The sequence below is a fragment of the Lissotriton helveticus genome, chromosome 1_1 (assembly GCF_964261635.1).
Source record: "Lissotriton helveticus chromosome 1_1, aLisHel1.1, whole genome shotgun sequence".
Lineage (NCBI taxonomy): Eukaryota > Metazoa > Chordata > Amphibia > Caudata > Salamandridae > Lissotriton > Lissotriton helveticus.
This window is the reverse complement of record NC_136057.1, coordinates 117,936,877-117,956,454: the sequence shown is the minus strand read 5'-3', so window position 1 is coordinate 117,956,454 and position 19,578 is coordinate 117,936,877. Positions and strand designations below refer to the sequence as shown.

Sequence of the window (19,578 nt, the reverse complement as noted above, 5' to 3'; positions counted from 1 at the left end):
CCTTTCCCTTGCGCCGGCACTGATTACAGCGGCCCTGCGCCATGCACACACCTTAGCACAAGAGCGCTAGGGTGTGTGTGTGAGTCCAGCATAGGTTCTGTACAGGAAGGACACCGTTCCTGTACAAATTACTATGCCTAGACGAGGGAAAGCTTTTACCATATTGTATATGTGTTGCACAGTGCAGCACGCATGCAAAGTCAGAAAGGGAAGGAGAAATGAAAGCATTTCTCCTTCCTTGCACCTAGTTTTGTGGTTGCACGGGAGCGCCCTTGCACCACCCTTGGCAGGCACCAATGGCACAAAGTAATGCGAAACAATGCTATGCGCAGTGTCACATTACTTTAACGTTATTTCCAGCGCTAAACAAGTTTAGCGCTGGAAAGTAAATTAGGAGAAAAAGATTTTGCACCATTTTGTGCCACTTTTGTGCCGCGAATACAGCGCAAATACTTAGTAAATCTCCCCCTTCTTCTTTATCGCTTTTGAAACTTAGCAAGGAATATTTCATCATACACAGGTATTTAACTAACAGTGCGGTTGATCAGGTGACAGCTTATTACATTTACAGAGTAAGGGCGCTCACGGAGCACCCATGTGCTTGAGGTATAGCTTAAGATAGAGGCATATAGTGAAGATTTCATTTAAACAACAATAGAGTTTAGAAAAAGAGATGGATCAGGCTGGGCTGCAAACTTTCCAGTAATTCTTCATGAAGTATACAACAAAAGTAACTCCATTCACACACTTCTTCTCGTTCTTCCCTACTCACTTAAGATCATCTCAAATACCAACTCCTGTCTTTACCTCACTGTTCATAGGTTACCTTTGACACTTTAAACAGCTCCCTAGGTTCAAGCATTTCTGGTTTATTCTAACCTGGAAGATTGGAACATTATTGTGGGTTGAGGGGGGTTTCCTATCACCATAGCATCTGTCCATCTCCCTGAAACTAGTGCAGCTTACAGCACCCGGTTCTGGCCCTGAAAGATAACAAAGATAAAAAGCAAGTCTTTAGTTCTTTCTAAGGTGGATACATTTCTGTAAGATGCACCTCCTTCCAGAGCTTTTGTGTAAAACAGAGCGAGGGGTTCACTGTAAGGCCCATCCTTTACATTTTAAGCGCGGTTAAGGTAAACAAATATTGATTCATATAATTTAATATTCAACAATATCAGTCATTTAGTACTTAGAGAGAATCCATCACAACCAATAATGTACCTGACATATCCCTGCAGCAGATGTGCGCCTATTACTCGTTTCCCCCCCTTTTGCAACATTACATGGCATCTGGCATGATGTTGTCCTTTTGGGGCCCAGGATGCCATTTGTGACCGGATGGGCATTTGGAAGAGTGGGAGGAGGTGTCAGTTATCCAAAGGTGATGCGGCATTTCTACATTTCCATATTTCTCATAATCAAGTGTACCTAATTTCATGGCCTTCGACCCCCTACTGCCCTCTGGCTGCACACTCACTCTGTGGGGTTCATCAGAAGTCAGATAACTGCCTCATGCTCACAAGGATAAGGATCTCACTTCTTCTACAACATTTATTGCAGACATAGGGCCTAGTTAGGAGTTTGTCCAACAGATTTTTGCCTCACAACTAGGGGTGGGTGAAGAATTCCGCTCTGCCGGCGGAGCTCGTGAAGTTTTGCCCACTCTGGTCCCAAAAACTCCATGCAGAACGGAGTTTTTTTCTCCAGCGGTTCGCCAACGGTAAAGTGGCGAGCACTTGTGAGAAAATATAACGCGCTAGACCTCCTACTGGCAAGATTTCTCATTGCAGGAGGTCACAGCAGGTCGCGACCACTCGAGTGTTAAAATCTGCCATTCTCGTTGATGAAGCTACCATTCGATAAGAATATCAATTAGAGCGGCAGAGGCAGCAGCGCCGTCTGGCACGACGTGTAGTGCTGTTCGTGCCGATTAAACAGTAGCACTAAAAATCAGTGAGTGCAGTGCAACTTAAACTCTGCCACTTGTGGAAGTCTCCCTGGCGCTTTGTGGAGTTCAGGGGAGTAAAACTCTGCAAACTGCACCAAGGCATTATCAAAACGTGACAGATATCCTGTCTGCCTTATTATAATTGCCACAGGATGTAATGCATTTTTAGCGGGCCAGGCAGGATACCTGTCACATTTGTGATGGAATAAACCATCCGCTAAAATCTAAATCAGGCCTTTTGTGTACATTGCGTCCAGTCTGGCTAACTGGGCTTGACGGATCTTGTGGTTTGTGGGTCTCTCACTGCTTTGAGGTCACCGCCAGGCAGACCTTCTGTCAGCTGTGCCCTGTGCAGATCTTCCTCCCAGGCTGGACCTCTGTCAGCTGCGCCATGTGCGGGTCTTCATTCCAGGCAGGGGTTTCTGTCAGCTGTGCCTTGTGTGGATCTTCCATCCAGGCGGGACTTCTGTCAGCTGTGCTCTGTGCAGATCTTCCTTCCAGGCAGGGGCTTCAGTTAGCTGCGCCTCGTGCAGATCTTCCTTCCAGGCTGCGGCTTCTGCCCCCCGTGCCTTGTGCAGATCTTACTTCCAGGCAGGGGCTTCTTTCAGCTGCGCCTTGTGCAGATCTTCTTTCCAGGATGGACTTCTGTCAGCTGTGCCGTGTGCAGATTTTCCTTCCAGGCAGGAATTCTGTCAGTCGTGCCTCGTGCAGAGAGGTAGAACTGGTCTAGGTCATCTTCTTTATTACAGTTTAACTGGTCAAGGCACAGACCTCGTGCTCTGAGAGGACGGAGAGTCTGGATTTTCTGAGCTCCGTGGAACAGGAATACAGTTCTACCGCATCCAGCACATACTACAAGACTCCAAGAGTCAACGCTACAAGTGCTGCTCCAAGGTTTAATTCAACCACTGTATCTGTACATGCCCTGGCAAATGCCAACTAGAGAATAAACATCCTGCTTGCACCAGCAGAGGGCAGAAAGCTTTTCAAGAATATCGCGGTACATGGACTTTCTCTGTCTGTCGTAACTGAAGATGTTAAACCTTGGTAACATCAATCCCCTTTGGACATGGTCCTCCATTTTGCTATCAGGATGTAACTCATCCTGCGCAGTCACAAACCCTCAAGTCCGTATTGCATGAAGCTGGGTGGTTGTCACCCATAAGAAGGCCCTCCACACATTTCTGACATTTCTTACACCCCCTGGACAGCCGTGGCAACACACAGACTAACTACACCCCTTCAGGGATCACCAGTCCTCCTGCCAGCATCAAGACTCAGATCTTTCAACCTTCTGTTACCGTCTTTGGAACGGCCCGTCTCTGGGATTCGTGGAAGCTCCACACTCTGAGCTCAGAGTTGCCTAGTAAAACCATCTCATGAGAGTGGAAGAAAAGAACATTAAGTGACACGCTCTGCACAGAAGTGTAAATAAATCTACTATTATCGTTCCATGTACCGTTGTCCTACTGCCGTTGTTTTGACATGGATGTTTTGCCGTCTATCACAGCAGCTTCTTCGTTTAAAATCTTACTCAGTTTGTTTTGCATCATACCTACTTACCTATGTACTGTTTCTGACCCTACGACATCTCTGGCAGACATGTTGTGCTGTCTGTTGCTACATAAATAGGAAGTAGATTGCTACTGCAGGGAGAGTGCAATGTCCTATCAGTCAGATGCACTTGATTGGGATAAAAGGCACCATGTTTGTTAGAAAAGCTGCAACTATTAGAATAATAATATACCAAAAGCAGCACATATAATGCAATAACAGACCAGGTACTAGAAAAATGTGACGCAAACAATGCAATAACACAGGCTAGGCACTAGGAAAACATGACGCAAACAATGCAATAACACAGGCCAGGCACGAGGAGAATCTGATGTAAACAATGCAATAACACAGGCCAGGCGTTGGGAGAATCTGACGCAAACAATGCAGGAGAGGAGGTGTGGCGGGGGAGTTGGCCATAGAGCACTATGGCGGAGAAGGACACAGCAGCTACGCGTGGAGGCAGGACTACATTGGGACGCGGAGGCCCCTCTAGACCCTAATCGGCTCCCCCAGCCTCCAGAGTGAACGGTTGGAAGTGCTGCCAGCAGGGTTGAGGGGAGTAGGGGTGCGACATCTGGGTCTACACAGTGTGGGAAGCTGATCGCCTCTCCTCGCGGGCACTGAGGCGCCAAGGGGCCCTGCACTGCTGCCTTTGAGAGTATCCTAGCAGAGACTGAAGAGGGTCTAGAACAGGGGTCTCCAACCTTTTGTGTAGTGAGAGCTACTTCTGGTCAGTGAAAATCGTCGTGAGCTACTAAACCCCAAGCAACTTGCGCATTTTTCCGAGCGACCTCCCCCGCCCAGTTTAATGGACGTTTTGCCTATTACTTCAGAGCCCATGGGCCCCATACTGTGGTTTCCATACAATAACACTGAAAGAAACAACTTTTTCCCCTTTTTTACATGTGCACTGCCTTCTGCAGCATAGTGAGACAAGAAGCTAAAGCACAAGCCACAACAGTGACACAACAAAAGCACAAGCCGTGCAAGCGGAGGCCGATGCTTGTCGGAATGGGACAGAAAATAGGCTCTGGCACCAAATTAAAAGCAGCCCCATAAGCCGGGTCTGGTGGCTCACTGCACTAAAGCAGCCACTGCAGGGGCCTGTGCTTGACCTCATGGTGACAGGTTTAAATCCCAGCGGGTCCACTCATCCTTTCATCCATTTGAGGTCGATATAATGAATAGCCTTGAGTTGGGTAACAATAAACATTTGAATTTGAATTTGAATTTAAAAACATTTTTATAGCGCGCTTATACCGTGCGGTTTCTTGGCGCTGTTGGGTTGCAAGGAGGCTAACGGGAGCAAGGGGAGTCTAGACATTATAGGCTTGGGAGAAGAGCAGAGTTTTGAGACCTTTCCGAAACTCGGTATAGGAGGGCGTCATGCGGAGTTTCGTAGGGAGGGAGTTCCAGAATACAGGGGCAAGAACTGCAAATTTTGTTCCGCCCGCCTTTTTCTTTCTGAAACGAGGGGTAGTTAGCAGGGACAGATGGGTGGATCGAAGCTCTCTTCCCGGCGTATAGGAAGTGATGGCGGAGCAGATGAACTCCGGGGCAGTGCCCATTTTGGCCTGAAAGGTGGTACAGCCAAGTTTAAACAGGGCTCGCTCTTTCACCGGCAGCCAGTGCAGGGCCTGCAGTAGAGGGGTAACTCGATGGAATTTAGGCAGGCCGTGAATCAGGCGGGCAGCCTGGTTCTGCACTAGCTGCAAACGGTGGATGGCATAGCCTGGGGCGCCATTGTAAATGATGTTGCCATAATCAAGGCGCGAGAGCACCATAGCCATCACTATGATCTTTAGGGCAGGCAGAGAGAAGAAGCGAGAGATCTTCCTAATGGTTCTAAGGGAAAAAAAACAGGAAGAAACAACCGAATTAACCTGGGAGTGGACAGAAAGTGAGGAGTTTAGGAAAATACCAAGAGTTTTGACTTTGGGGACAGGGAGCGGGGGGACACCAAGTGAAGAAGGCCAATGGGAAGAGGACCAGGGACTGCAACCACCTCCGGTCAAGACAAGCTCCGTCTTGTCCGGATTGAGTTTGAGGTGGTTGCAGTTCATCCAATCTTGGATGAACGACATGACGGATTGGACATTCAGGGAGGACGAGGGGGAGTGGGAGAGGTTGAAAGTTAGCTGGAGGTCATCGGCGTAATTAAACACCGTGACCTCGAGCTGCTGTAACATAAAGATAAGGGGATAGATGTATAAATTAAACAAAAGAGGGGAAAGTGAGGAACCTTGGGGGACTCCGCATACCACCCTACGAGGGGCAGCGGTGAAACCAGCTAGGTGGACTGCCTGAGCCCTGCCACTCAGGAAGGCCTCCAGCCAGGCGAGGGCCAGGCCCTCTATGCCCGCCGCCCTGACACAGGTGAGGAGGATGGAGTGGTCCACCGTGTCAAATGCGGCGGACAGATCTAAAAGGATGAGGGCCTGAGGGATGTTGGTATCAATGCCCTCGCGTAGGCTGTCCATCACTGAGGTCACCACCTTCTCCGTAGAATGGAGGGGGCGAAAGCCCGCCTGCCGAGGGGAGAGGCAGTGGTTAGTTTCCACATGGGAGCTCAGGGTGCTGGTTACGTAGGTTTCTAGAACCTTGCCCAGGTAGGGCAGAAGGGAGATAGGACGGTAATTGGAAGGGGATGAAGGGTCAGCACCGGGCTTTTTTAGAATAGGAATAACAGCCGCAAGTTTGTGAGCGGTGGGGACCACTCCATTACTGAGTGAGTCGTTCAGAAGTGTGAGGGGGGGAATAGGGCAGTTTAAGAAGATTTCTCTCAAGATATGGGCAGGGGCAAAGTCTAGGGGGGAGCCTGACTTTACCTTTTGGAGCAAGGGAAGAAGTGTAGCCTTGGTCAAGGGGGGAATGGAAGTGAGCTTGGAAGTGACAATGGGTGGGGAGGGGTTAGTAAAGGTAGGGGAGGGGAGAGGAATGTTGGACTTAATCTTAGCGACCTTATCAACAAAAAAGTTGTTGAGTGAGTCGCAGAGCGGTTGGGAAGGGGGAATCGAAACCGTGGTTCTATTGGATGAGGCAAGCTCGTGTACTGTCGCGAAAATTTCTTTAGCTTGAGATTCCGCTTCCAGTATTCTGTTGGAATAGAACAGGGTCTTAGCATCGAGGATGCCTTGCTTGTACGCCTTGAGCACGGAAAGATAAATACGTTTTTTTTTCAGGGCAGTATTGTCTTCTCCATAAGCGCTCAGCTCTGCGTGCGGCCAGTTTCTTCTCCTTGAGGTCAGGGGTGAACCAGCGGTTAGCAGCATGGGCGCGCTTAACCGTTATTCGCCTCAAGGGAGCAAAGTCGTCTCCTGCCTGGGTCAGCCAGCCATCGATAGTGGCCAGTTGGGCCTTGGCACAGAGGCCTGAAAGGTCGGGGCAGGAATTAACTAAGGATGAGCAGAAAGATGACATATCTGCCTTACCCCATTTTCTGACCCAGATATTCTTGGGAAGGGGGGGTTTAATAGCTGGAACCAAAGAAAGGGAAAAGGAGATTAAAAAATGGTCCGACCAGGAGCAGGGGGAAATGGTAAGGGTAGTAGGAACATTCAAAGTCCAAACCTGGTCGAGCAGATGGCCATGCACATGAGTGGGGCTGTGAACCTGGAAAATAAAGTTGAGGCTGGTCATAAGGTCGGTGAATTCTTTGGATAGGGGACTTTCGGCGGGATCGTTGGGCCAGAAATTGAAGTCACCCAACACCAACACTGAAGAGTTGTTAACGACCAGTGTTGCGAGAACGTCCTGGAGACTGGAAATAAAGGAGGGAGTGGCGTGTGGGGGACGGTAGATGAGGACAGCAGTGAAAGGGGCCGAATAAGAGCTGGCGCGAATTATCAGACAGTCAACCTCGGGGATGGGAGGAAAGGGGAGAATCTGAAAGTGAGCGTCAGCATGAGCTATCAAGGCTACTCCCCCACCTCTAGTGCCCTCAGGTCGATCCGCACGAATGATGGAATATGAGGGAGGAAGTGCGGCTAAGACGTGAGGTAGGGAGTCAGCCTTGTACCAGGTCTCTGTTAAGAACAAGAGGTCTGGATTGTGGGTGTCAAGGTAATCAAATAGCTCATGCTGATGGCAGACTGCTGATCTGGTGTTAAGGAGTGCAGCAGCGATGTTAAAGGTCGGCAAGAGGGGGGCAGGGGGAGGATTGAGTATGGGGGTAGCGGTAGGGAGCAGGGGGGGGTAGGGAGGGGAACAAGAAATGGCGGTAGGTGGGGTAGTCGGAGGACGCGAAAAAAGACTTAGGCTTTGCAGTAGGTTGAACACATGCGGGCTGACGGTACCTGGGAGCCAGTAGGAGAGGAGGCTGGGGGATGAATATGACAGCGGTGGGACATAGGGAGATGCCCCTGGCCCCGGCCTGCCGCGGACGGGCGCAGACGGGCTGGACATCTGTTATTCAGCCCCAGGACACCTTCGGGTAATCGTGCGCTTTGCAACTAGACCTGTTACGTTATTAAATATAGGGCAGGCAAATCAAATAGCTAAAAAAAAGTGGCAGAGATTCCTTCACAGCACTGAAGTCTACTCTACGCCCCTTGAGTCCCTTCCATCAGTAGGACCAGCACATCCCTCAGTATGGCTAGAATAGTGTGACCCCCAGACCAGGATGGAGAAGACGAGGAACGTACAAATGGGATCCACCATTTTATACTCTGGCTTGAAGTAGATAACGTAAGAAGCCACCAGTACCCCAACGCTCTGGACCAGGTCCCCCACAACATGAATGAAGGCAGCTCGCACACTGGTGCTCTGCTCCTTCTCGGGGGTGGTCTTGTGCGAATGTTCATGTGATCCTTCTGTAGGGCCATTGTAGGAAGGTAGATCCCTGACTATGGTTGCCCCCAACTTTTTGCCTGGTGTTTTGAGGTTTTCTGACTTAGTTGACCTGGGGCCCTGCTATTCAGGACCCCAGGCCCACTGCTCTCTCTGTTAAAATGGATTCCATGTACCCTAGGTACATATCTGATTGGATACTGAGTCCCCTTATCAGTCCCTGTACAGTATACCTTAGGTATCCAGGGCATAGGTGTACCCAGGGCCTACCAGGGGCTGAAGCATGTATTATGCCACCCCTGGCTGGCCATCCAAAACTGACCCAACTGGCTGCTTGACAGCTGGGAGCAAGGTGGTGTAATCACCCTTTGCTTTAGATATAGTATACCTATATCTAGTCTTAAAATGGGCACACAGATCTCCTATCAGTCACTCCTATGGCAGGCCTTAACAATCCTGGAGGCAGAGTGCTTGGAATCGTGTGAGATAGTGCTCTGGCATGAGCTGAGCCTGTCTGCGGCTTTCGGGATCTATCCCTTAGCCGTTTCCCTGATAGCGTCAGACAATATACTCTTAAGTGCCTTATAATCCTCGCGGTTATGGTAACTTTGGCCTGACATTATCTAAACATGTCGTGTAAGGTGTCATACGCTTTGGAATACTACCCCCTTGCCAGTTCTGGAGACGGGGGTAGCATTCCACCCCTCTAGAGGGAGAAGACATGTTGGTAGCTGTAACCCTGGTTAAAGTTGAACACAGCCTCAGCTCCACAAAATGGATGCTGCCACCGAGACACAAGTCTGCCCTCCTGCTGCTGGGAGTCCTTCCAGCGAGGGAGGCCTGGACAAAGGGTTACCTGTCAGGGGCGGTGCCAGCACCATCCCAGACAGGGTTTTGTGTATCCCAGGTAGGCAGGGCTGAGAGGAAGGTGACTGCAAATGGCACCCCGGTGCTCACTGTGCATATGCCGGCTCAAACCAGTTCCAGGGGCACACCAGCCCCTGAGCTGGGGAGAGACCGGACAAAGGAGAGGGGTGTGACCACCCCCCTCCTAGTCCCACCCATAGGGCAGGACTTAGTCGCGTGCCAGCCCCTTTCCTTAGGATAAAAGGTAGGAGCAGGCCCCTTCCCAAATTAGATCATCTTTGAATCCTGAAACTACTTTCCACGAAAGGAACTCTCGACTTAGTCACAAGGGAGAAATCTTGAGAAGAAGGATTAGTCACCCTGCATCAGCAGGCACCAACTAAGTATCTTGCGGTTTGCTGCCCGTCCTTCCTCCGGAACCAGACCGACCAGCACGACGAGACCCGGACTCCCTGCCATCTCTGACCTCTACCTGCCTCTACAGCACAGCTGAGAACCGTGAGTGCGACGAGACCAGAGGAACCGGCTATCATCAGAACCTGCACGACACTGATCCAGCACGACCGCCGAGGGACCCTCGAGTGGGTGCACTGGGGTAAGAGAAGCCCCAACCCCAAGCAGCACGAGCACCGAAGTCCAGCCCCCCAGCATCCACCAGATCTGCGTGGGGCCCTTTTGCCTCTGTGTCGCTTGCCACGTTGTCCGGTCACTTGCCCGTTGGCTAGTGACCCTCCAGACGACGACCTACGTTTATTTCACTACTGGTCTAGCTCCTCTAGACTGGCCCTTGTCTCCTCTTGAAGGGGAACTTCCTCGGACCCTCCTGGTCCACTCCAGACGCCATTTTGTGTCACCACGTGGGCTTGCATTAGCCAAGGCTTGGTGCCTCCTTCAACGGATCCAGCATCGCCAGCAGCAGACATCCGACGTGGGACAGCTCGCACACCTCCAGCCTGGTCGACATCCACGCCCTGGTCCGTGCAGCAGCAGAATCCAGTGTCACCTCTTCGCCTGGCTGAGTGACCTTGTCCGGTGCCATCCTGGTGCCCACCTAATCACTGGCTAATGATTCAGAACTTGGTCTCCTCTGCTTACAGGTATCCTTCACTGATCCGTCCTTGGGTCAGCCCGGAACATCTTCACTGGTCGCCTGCCAGCAACTTTTACTTCAGGCTCCTGGTTCGTCAACAAGGGTTTCCGACGACACTTGAACCCTATGCAGCCGCAGCCCCTGGGCTAGGTAAACCGAGTACAACTCTCTAAGTGTCTAGATCCACTTTCGTTTTTGACCTACCTAGTCGGGTTCGCCCGAGAACACTAACTTTTGCTTTTACTAGCCTCCATAGACTTTGTCCCGCATAACGCGTGAGAGTGCACACTCTGCACCCGATCTCCCTAGGCCTCCTGCTCGTAATCTGAAGGTTCAGTAGTATAGTCCTTGCGATCCCAAAGCCTCTGAGAATAGTTACTTACCTGCTAGTAATTCGCATTCCACTTTTGTAGTATATGGTTTTTCGTGCCCCTCGGCCATTTGTGTAAATTGTGCAACTGCGATTTGCTTTTGCTGCTGTTCATTTAGTTATCCCCTGTTTTTAACGCGGGGCTCTCCTTCCCCTTTTACCTGCACTTTAATTGTTGTTGTCCACCGCTATTGTTGCGGGTCCAGGTCCCGGGGTGGGAAAAACATCGGCCGCCATCTTAGAGTGGTGTTTGCCGAGAGGGGGGCGGTGACTACAAGCGGACTAGCGCTCTGTGGGATCTGATGCACGCCTACATATAGCTCCCTTGTGAGCGCAGCGGGGGCGCCATCGCAGCGCCGGAATCACACCAGAGTCCAGCCCGTCTGCGTCCCAGAGCTACTTGCCTTAAGCCTCCCTCGAGGCTATTGCTCCCATATTTTTCCTGGCGGTCGGAACTTAAGGAAAGGTTGTCCGTCATGCAGTTGGCGTTTCCCGGTTTTAGACGGAACCGTGCATGACAATACATCTGTTCCTTTTCAGTGTCTTCTCCTTAATACCAGGTCGGTAAACTGTCACTCCCTTAATATTTGGAATTTGCTGCATAATTCCAACATTATGTGTCTATTTTTGACTGAGACATGGTTAGGTGAGTGTTCCGCACCGGACCTGGCCAATGCCATCCCTCCGAATTATAACATCTTTAGGAGTGATAGAACATTGGGCAGAGGAGGAGGAGTAGCTCTTATTGTGAAAAAGAGTATTTCCTGCTCTACCTTTCCGGTGGAGAATATCCAGGGATGTGAAGCCCTTGGCTTCACCTTACATCTCTCCCCTCTCCAGGCCTGTACCGGGATACTTCTGTATAGAACTCCCGGATCGACGGGACCTTTCTTTGACGAATTGCAAGTAGCTCTTTCAGTTCCTTGTCTCAGGTCTGATCATTGCATTTTTCTTGGAGATCTTAATTCCATATGGACAATAAATGTGACCCTGACGTTACTAAACTTATTGATATCACGGCCTCGTTAGGGCTATCTCCGTTTGTGCAAGGACCAACACACAACAAAGGCCATACCTTAGATCAGGTATTTTCAACGAGACCTATTTCTGTTTGTTCCATACAGCCAGTACTCTGGTCTGATCATTTCTTAATTTCCTTTTCCTTGCCTGTCACTGCCCTCATTCGGGAGAGAGAAGTAATAGAGGCCACGCAGATTTCACGCCCGTTCCATCTGCTCTCCGGGGATATGTTATCGGAGGCTCTCATCACCTTTCCCTGTCCCCTTCTGGGAAATTTGGAAGAGAATCTTGTCCTCCTCCAAAAATGGCTTATAGCCAGATTTGAAACCTTAATCCCCGAAAAGAAACCTAACTTAGGAGAGCGCAGAGCGTCGGCCCCGTGGTTTTCTCCCCAGTTGAGGATACAAAGACAGGAGTGTAAAAGGGCTGAGAGGGTTTGGAGGCGGGCTTATGATCCGATTGAGAAAATTGAAATTTCGAGCAGTAATAAAAGCCTACCATCAGTCAATTTGGGATGAAAAAATGGCCTATTTTGAACGTCGTATTGATGAGGCTGATAATGTCTGCAAAGAAATTTTTAAAGTGGTTCAGGATTTTACTTCTCCTGCCGTTTGTACTCCTAGTCATATTCACACTGACTCTTGGATACAACAATTAGCCACCTATTTTGTTAGTAAGATCACAGCTATTCAAGCCTCTCTCTCCCTCTCTGGCTCTCAACCGGATTGGAGCCATTTAACGCCACCATCTCTTGTGGAGGGTCATGGCCCTTTCCTCTTCGAATTTCCTCACATGGATCTTAGTACATCTTTGGAGCTTTTGTCAGGTTTGAAATCTGGCTCTCCTTTAGACCCATATCCGGCCAAATATTTTGGGAAAGTGGCATCTGCCATTAACATTTTGGTGAACCCCCTGTTGAATACTTCCCTGTCTACAGGGGAGGTGCCTCAAGCATGGAAGCGCGCCATGATTCTACCACTGCTCAAGAAACCTACCTTGGACCCCCTCATCCATGCCAACTACAGGCCAATCTCCCTTCTCCCTGCTCTGGCGAAAGTGGCCGAGAGATACGTGCACAGAACAATTTCCAGTTTCATCGAAGGAAACGACCTGCTGCACGCCTCGCAATCCGGTTTCCGTGCTAATTTTAGCACGGAGTCGGCTTTACTCAAGGTCACTGATGCCATCAGGGAAGTGCTCGACTCTGGGGGAAAGGCCATGTTAGTCATGCTTGACTTGTCGGCGGCATTCGACACCGTTCCTCACGAAGGCCTCCTTGTAAGACTCTGGGAATGTGGCCTTCGCGGAACGGTGTGGAACTGGCTTAAATCTTTTCTGGCCGACCCCCTGACAATGTGTCTTTTAAGGCCAAGAATTTGGGAGTGATAGTGGATTGTGAACTATCTTTTGGGCCTCACATCTCGTCTCTCTCAGGGAAATGCTTTGGCATTCTGCGGATGTTGAGGAAATTTCTTCCTCTACTATCACTCAACCATAGGAAAACAGTTGTTCAGGCATTGATCGGTTCATGACTGGACTACGCAAACGCTCTTTTCCTGGGGTTACCGAAAAATCTTATGACCCATTTGCAAGTAGTCCAGAATTCGGCAGCCCGTACCATCTTTGGACGCCCGAGGAGAGCTGGTGCCACTGTTTTATTGAACACCTTACACTGGCTACCTATCTCCAAGCAAATTCTTTTCAAATGCCTGACCGTGGCCTTTAAAGCCTTACACGGCATCGGCCCCAAATATATTGGGAAACGTCTTTCCCGGTATGTACCGAGCAGGACCCTGAGGTCATCGGGTTTGTCCATGATGACAGTCCCTGCAATTCGACGTGCAAGATTGGGAGGTCGGTCTTTCCGCCAATTAACACCAAAGGCCTGGAACGATTTACCATTGTCCCTGAGACAGGCTCCTTGTCTTCTTGCTTTTAGGAAGGACCTGAAAACATGGCTCTTTATGAAATAGATTTCTTTTTCTTTTTCTGCTCTTTGCTGTTGTGTGGCTGCTTTTATCTGCTGATATTCTTCGCCAAAGCGCCGGGATGCTCCTCAGAGTAGCCGTGCGCTATAGAAGAAATAAATTAACATAACATAACATAACTTGAAGTATTTTCTTAAGAGTTTTGTATTGTGCTTAGCTCCCTGACTCATAAAGAGTTCAGGGTAGTCTTGTTATTAATAAATATACTTTATTTTCATAACAACTTGTGTGGTGTCCTTTCACTTGGTGTTCAAGGGGTAAATGTGATGGTAAAACAACTGGCTTAACACACCCTCTAGAGTTTAGTCTAAAGACTGCTCTTGTCCATGCTACTAGGATAGCTGGTCTATCAGGTTGACTTACAACCAATCATCAATAAGGGTTGTTTGGTATGATACAAAATGATCACTAGAATAGTGAGCACTATATATCAGGCCAACTTCTCACATTGGTGGGCAGTGGTTGGGATTTGAGCTTGCTGTTGTTTTACCACACACGTATCCTAAGAATATCATTTGAAAGATCACATAGGTACATATAACTTAACTTAGAATACTCTGAGTTCTACTGAACCAGCTGTTGTAGGGTAATAGGGCTTAGCACACCCTAAACTACAACTCTAGCAAGGGATCAGTAGGTAAACCCATAGTGTAGGTAGGTGCATCACTTACACCACACTAGAAGCATGTCTACCCATGGAGAGTCTTCAGAGACTCCCCTAGTGGCTAGTGACCCTCCACAGGTCATCTCAAGATATGCAGCTCTCAGTTTCCAGGAGATGAGACAAGTGTGTACCTCCAGGAAACTGAAACAGGGGTCTAACCCCACCATTCCCTTTCTGATAGGTCTCTTAGAGACATATGATGCTAGGAAAGCTTCTCATACAGATGTGAATATGCCCGCTTTAGAGGGTACCCTTGGTGATCCAGACCTCCTTGACACTGAAAAAGCAGTTGAGGAGGAGGAAGAAGAGGAACTCTCTGGGGATGAAGCAGACAACAGGCCTGAACTAGTCAGCAGACTTACTAGGGCCAACTTAGACCTACTTAGGGAAGGATCTGGGGGACCCCCAGTACTGACCCTAATGAGGCCTAACCTTGGAGTTAGAAGAGATAGATCTCCTTCTAGGGACTCCAATAGATCTCTGCACTCTAATGCCTCTTCTCAGAGGAGAAGGAATTCTCCCCAGAGGAGATTGACTTCCCCTCAGAGAAGAGAACATGAAGCAAGGATGAAACAGGCTAATCTAAGGATTGAAAGGGAAGAACTTGCCCTGGCCAAAGAGAAGCTTGCCTTTGCTAGAGAGCAGCAGATGAGTGGGACAGTTCCCACTGGTGGCAGCAATCTCCCTAGAGATAAAGAAAGGAGTTTAGATACTAAACACCTGAGTAAGATAGTGCCCCCCTTTAAACAAGGGGATGACATCCACAAATGGATGGCTGCTTTGGAGAGGGCCTGCACTGTCCAGTGCATCCCCCAGAGTCAGTGGGCAACTATACTGTGGCTCTCCTTTGAAGGCAAAGGTAGAGATAAGCTCCTCACTACTAGAGTTGAGGATGCTAACAATTACCAAGTCCTGAAGAATACACTGGTTGATGGGTTTGGCCTAACCACTGAGCAGTACAGGTTGCTGTTCAGGGACACCCAGAAAATTCAGTCTCAGGATTGGGCTGACTTTGTTGATTGTGCCACTAAGGCTTTGGAAGGCTGGCTACTGGGTAGTAAAGTTACTGACTTCACAGGATTGTATAACCTAATTATGAGAGAGCAAGTCTTAAATAATTGTCAGAACCAGTTATTACACCAGCACCTGGTAGACTCTGATCTGACCTCTCCACAGGAATTGGGTAAGAGGGCAGACAAATGGGTCAGAACGCCCAAGAACCAAGGTGGTGACCAAAAGAAGGAATCAACCAAGCCTCAAGAGAAGGGTGGGAATAAATCTTCAGATCAAACCACATCAGGGCCCCAAAAATCCTCTGAGGGGGGTGGGTCCCAGAATCCTTCCAATACCCAAAAGAAACCTTATTGCCAAACCTGCAAGCAGGTGGGTCATTGGAAAACTGACAGCAGTTGCCCAAAGAACCCCAATAAGGAGTACATACCCCCAAGTAACATTCCCAAGCCCCCTGTTACTACTAGTAGTAATCCCCCAGGTGGTGGAAGTGCCCCCAAGAATTTGGGTGCATTTACTTTGGGAGTTCCTGGGGACTCTGGCCTAACCAGGTCCCCTGACTTAGATACTCTTGTCTGTGAAAATGGCATGGGGTTTGCCAACTTCACTGCTTGTCCCAACACTTTGAGCAAGTACAGACAGGAGCCCCTCATCAATGGTATAAAAGTTGAGGCCTATAGAGATACAGGGGCTAGCATCACCATGGTGACTGAGAGCCTAGTCCCCTCAAGGCAACTTTTACCTTGAGCCACATACCAGGTGACCAATATTGATGGAGTGCAGAGAGATCATCCCATGGCAGTGGTAAATCTCAGCTGGGGAGGTGTCACTGGCCCCAAGAGAGTGGCAGTGTCATCAAACTTGCCTGTAGATTGCCTACTGGGGAATGATTTAGAGATCTCAGCCTGGGCTGAGGTAGAGCAAGAAACCCATTTCAAAATGGTAAACCTCCATGGTAAGGTTAGTGGGGCAGTGATAGCCACAGCCCCAGTCCAAGATGTCCTCCCTGAACAGGTCAGGAGGGCTGTGCCAGTCACAGCCCAATCTCAGACAAATTCCTTCCCAGAACAGGTTGGCAAGGCTGTGATGGACAGCCCATACCCAAACTGAGTCCCCTCCTGAAAAGGTTGGGAGAGTTGTGATGGCCACAGCTCAAACTCAGACAGATAATAGTGTTGTGAAGCCTGAAACTATGGATCACTCCACTCAGACAGAGAGCATTGAGGAGGAAGAGAAATCTCCCTCCCCCCAGACTTTAAGAAAGGATCAGCCTCCTCAGGGAACTGATCTGACCCCTTGTGAAGAAACTGCCCCAGAGGTAGTCAGGCCTAGCCTGGCAGAACCCCTGATGTCAGTGGACCCTTCCAAGGTGGGACCCAGTCTGGAGCAGGTAACCTGCCCCTCTCTACCCTGCCTCAGTCAGCCCAGGGCTATACAGGTCAGGGAGGCCAGTGTTGGACCCCAAAGGGCCCCCTGTCCAAAAGAATTCCCCAATCAGCAGATTAAGAGCACTGAAGCTAGTAGTCCTAGCCAAGTGAAAATAAATTAAACTCCTGAGGGATCCCCCTTAAAATTAGTTAGGGACCTCCCACAGATGGACACTGTTGGGCACAGCCAAACCTGGGACCTAAGGGCCCTAAACCTGACCTGTCCCTCCTGTGAGCCAAACAGAGGGACCCAACCTCCAGCTTTAGGTAGCCAGAGGTTGACCCTGAGAGCTCAACACAACTCAGTCTTGGAAAGAAAGGCCTCTATGGTGGATGATGATTGGAGGAAGCTGAGCCCAAAATTAGTGGAGCCTCACTTCAGTACTCCATCTCAGCACCAGCCTTTTACTTTGCCAAAACACACCACAGGTAGAGATTCCCTATGGTGGAGACCCTCAGATACCCTTAGGGTGAGGGATTGCTTAGTGGACCATGAGATAGGGGGTAACCATGCCAGTGCTGGTACTTCCTTATATGGCCACTTAGGCAATATAGGCTTACCTGGTCAAGGATAGCCTTATCTCCTTTCGTTTGGGGGGGGGGGGGGGGGGTTATGTGGGAAGGTAGATCCCTGACTATGGTTGCCCCCAACTTTTTGCCTGGTGTTTTGCTGGTTTTCTGACTTAGTTGACCTGGGGCCCTGCTATTCAGGACCCCAGGCCCACTGCTCTCTCTGTTAAAATGGATTCCATGTACCCTAGGTACATATCTGATTGGATACTGAGTCCCCTTATCAGTCCCTGTACAGTATACCTTAGGTATCCAGGGCATAGGTGTACCCAGGGCCTACCAGGGGCTGAAGCTTGTATTATGCCACCCCTGGCTGGCCATCCAAAACTGACACAACTGGCTGCTTGACAGCTGGGAGCAAGGTGGTGTAATCACCCTTTGCTTTAGATATAGTATACCTATATCTAAACCTAAAATGGGCACACAGATCTCCTATCAGTCACTCCTATGGCAGGCCTGAACAATCTTGGAGGCAGAGTGCTTGGAATCGTGTGAGATAGTGCTCTGGCATGAGCTGAGCCTGTCTGCGGCTTTCGGGATCTATCCCTTAGCCGTTTCCATGATAGCGTCAGACCATATACTCTTAAGTGCCTTATAATCCTCGCGGTTATGGTAACTTTGGCCTGACATTATCTAAACATGTCGTGTAAGGTGTCATACGCTTTGGAATACTACCCCCTCGCCAGTTCTGGTGACGGGGGTAGCATTCCACCCCTCTAGAGGGAGAAGACATGTTGGTAGCTGTAACCCCGGTTAAAGTTGAACACAGCCTCAGCTCCACAAAATGGATGCTGCCACCGAGACACAAGTCTGCCCTCCTGCTGCTGGGAGTCCTTCCAGCGAGGGAGGCCTGGACAAAGGGTTTCCTGACAGGGGCGGTGCCAGCACCATCCCAAACAGGGTTTTGTGTATCCCAGGTAGGCAGGTCTGAGAGGAAGGTGACTGCAAGTGGCACCCCGGTGCTCACTGTGCATATGCCGGCTCAAACCAGTTCCAGGGGCACACCAGCCCCTGAGCTGGGGAGAGACCGGACAAAGGAGAGGGGTGTAACCACCCCCCTCCTAGTCCCACCCATAGGGCAGGACTTAGTCACGTGCCAGCCCCTTTCCTTAGGATAAAGGTAGGAGCAGGCCCCTTCCCAAATTAGATCATCTTTGAATCCTGAAACTACTTTCCACGAAAGGAACTCTCGACTTCCTCTCAAGATTTCTCCCTTGTGACTAAGGAGTAGTCACCCTGCATCAGCAGGCACCAACTAAGTATCTTGCGGTTTGCTGCCCATCCTTCCTCCGGAACCAGACCGACCAGCACGACGAGACCCGGACTCCCTGCCATCTTTGACCTCTACCTGCCTCTACAGCACAGCTGAGAACCGTGGGTGCGACGAGACCAGAGGAACCGGCTATCATCAGAACCTGCACGACACTGATCCAGCACGACCGCCGAGGGACCCTCGAGTGGGTGCACTGGGGTAAGAGAAGCCCCAACCCCAAGCAGCAAGAGCACCGAAGTCCAGCCCCCCAGCATCCACCAGATCTGCGTGGGGCCCTTTTGCCTCTGTGTCGCTTGCCACGTTGTCCGGTCACTTGCCCGTTGGCTAGTGACCCTCCAGACGACGACCTACGTTTATTTCACTGCTGGTCTAGTTCCTCTAGACTGGCCCTTGTCTCCTCTTGAAGGGGAACTTCCTCGGACCCTCCTGGTCCACTCCAGACGCCATTTTGTGTCACCACGTGGGCTTGCCTTAGCCAAGGCTTGTTGCCTCCTTCAACGGATCCAGCATCGCCAGCAGCAGACATCCGACGTGGGACAGCTCGCAGACCTCCAGCCTGGTCGACATCCACGCCCTGGTCCGTGCAGCAGCAGAATCCAGTGTCACCTCTTCGCCTGGCTGAGTGACCTCGTCCGGTGCCATCCTGGTGCCCACCTAATCACTGGCTAGTGATTCAGAACTTGGTCTCCTCTGCTTACAGGTATCCTTCTTCACTGATCCGTCCTTGGGTCAGCCCGGAACATCTTCACTGGTCGCCTGCCAGCAACTTTTACTTCAGGCTCCTGGTTCGTCAACGAGGGTTTCCGACGACACTTGAACCCTATGCAGCCGCAGCCCCTGGGCTAGGTAAACCGAGTACCACGGTGCTCCAGCGTAGAACAACTCTCTAAGTGTCTAGATCCACTTTCGTTTTTGACCTACCTAGTCGGGTTCGCCCGAGAACACTAACTTTTGCTTTTACTAGCCTCCATAGACTTTGTCCCGCATTACGCGTGAGAGTGCACA

General features: G+C 50.1%; 1 protein-coding gene across 1 annotated transcript in view; it reads right to left on the bottom strand.

The window, feature by feature from the left end:
• LOC144764107 (uncharacterized) overlaps positions 1-19,578 on the bottom strand; it is a 240,450-nt gene that overhangs the window by 80,608 nt on the left and 140,264 nt on the right. Inside the window, exon 4 of the mRNA XM_078650286.1 lies at positions 880-983. The gene's annotated coding sequence lies outside the window, so the exon portion shown is untranslated. The remainder of the gene's footprint in view (positions 1-879; positions 984-19,578) is intronic.